General features: G+C 39.9%; 1 pseudogene; it reads left to right on the top strand.

Moving 5' to 3' along the window:
- Positions 1 to 1,004: 1,004 nt before the first annotated feature.
- LOC139177409 (U2 spliceosomal RNA) lies at positions 1,005 to 1,155 on the top strand (annotated as a pseudogene).
- The last annotated feature ends 230 nt before the right edge of the window (positions 1,156 to 1,385 follow it).

Here is a 1,385-nt window from a genome sequence, read left to right as displayed (position 1 = left end):
CAAGCCTAAATCCCATATGCTCCTGTAACCTCAGAATGTTCAGTTCATTCTTGTCAACTACTTTCTCTTCTGATATGGCCTAAATATGCCACTTAAGTAAGAACTACTTAACAGGAGCTACTTGGGGATGATGTGTGTGAATCCGGAGAGGTGAATCTGTGCAGAAAATTTGGTAATCACAGCAGGCCAGCAGGCAGATCATTTTGAGGCCCACAAAATCTTTTACACTTCCTTCTTTGTGAGAGTCTGTCTTTCCAAAGAGGAGTATCTCTCTCCAGGGTGCTTGAAAGCAGTCCTATGAGTTGGCTTTATTTATTCATTCACTTTTTCATTCCATAGATATTTATGAAATGCTAGCTGTGTGCCAGGCACTATGGAACTAAGCATGGAATGGTGAATCACACTGACACAATCCCTGCGAAGTCAGAGCTTAACATCACAGGGAAAGACAGAATTTGGGCAGGTAATTACAAGTGTGAATCAAGCAATGATAAGAGAAACAGCAGTTGCTATGGAAGTATGACCTAACACCATGAGTGAGCAATGAGGGCACAAAAGGATTTCTACCTAGCTTTTTAAAAAAATGTATCTATTTTTAATTTGAGGATAATTGCCTTGCAAGATTGTGTTGGTTTCTGCCATACATCACTGTGAATCAGCCATAGACATACATATGTTCCTTCCCTCTTGAACCTTCCTCCCACCTCCCACCCATCGCTCTAGGTAGTCACAGAGCACTGGCTTAGCACTCCTGTGTCATACAGCAAATTCCCACTGGCTATCTATTTTACATATGGTAATGTGCATGTTTCAATGTTACTTTCTCTATTAGTCCCACTGTCTCCTTCCCCGAATGTGTTCACAACTCTGTTCTCTATGTCTGCATTGCCGTTGCTGTCCTGAAGCTAGTACCATCTTTCTAGATTCCATATATATGTGTTAATGTATGATATTTGTTTTTATCTTTCTGACTTACTTCCATCTGTATAATAGACTCTAGATTCATCATTTCTTGGCCTTTTAGCTAAGATCAAGTATAGCTTTCTTTTTTAAAATAAACCTCACCAAGGTGAATTTTATTAATTACTTTATTTGTTTGGCTGTATTGGGTGTTAGTTGTGACACTCGAAGTCTTGCAGCATGCGGGACCTGTTTTATTTTTTTTTAATTGCCACGTGTAAACTATTAGCTGTGGCATATGGGATCTAGTTCTTTGACTAGGGATCAAACCCAGGTCCCCTGTATTGGGATTACCAGAGTCTTAGCCACTGGGCCACCAGGGAAGTCCCCTACCTGTTATGTTTTAAGGGATGAATCATTGGCATTTGTCTCCTAGTGTTATTGTATTGAAATAGAAGAAGAATGAATATGGGCTGTATCTGTGA

The sequence above is a fragment of the Bos indicus genome, chromosome 18 (assembly GCF_029378745.1).
Source record: "Bos indicus isolate NIAB-ARS_2022 breed Sahiwal x Tharparkar chromosome 18, NIAB-ARS_B.indTharparkar_mat_pri_1.0, whole genome shotgun sequence".
Taxonomy (NCBI): Eukaryota; Metazoa; Chordata; class Mammalia; order Artiodactyla; family Bovidae; genus Bos; species Bos indicus.
The sequence above is the reverse complement of the archived record's forward strand: the minus strand, read 5'-3'. Positions and strand labels throughout refer to the sequence as shown.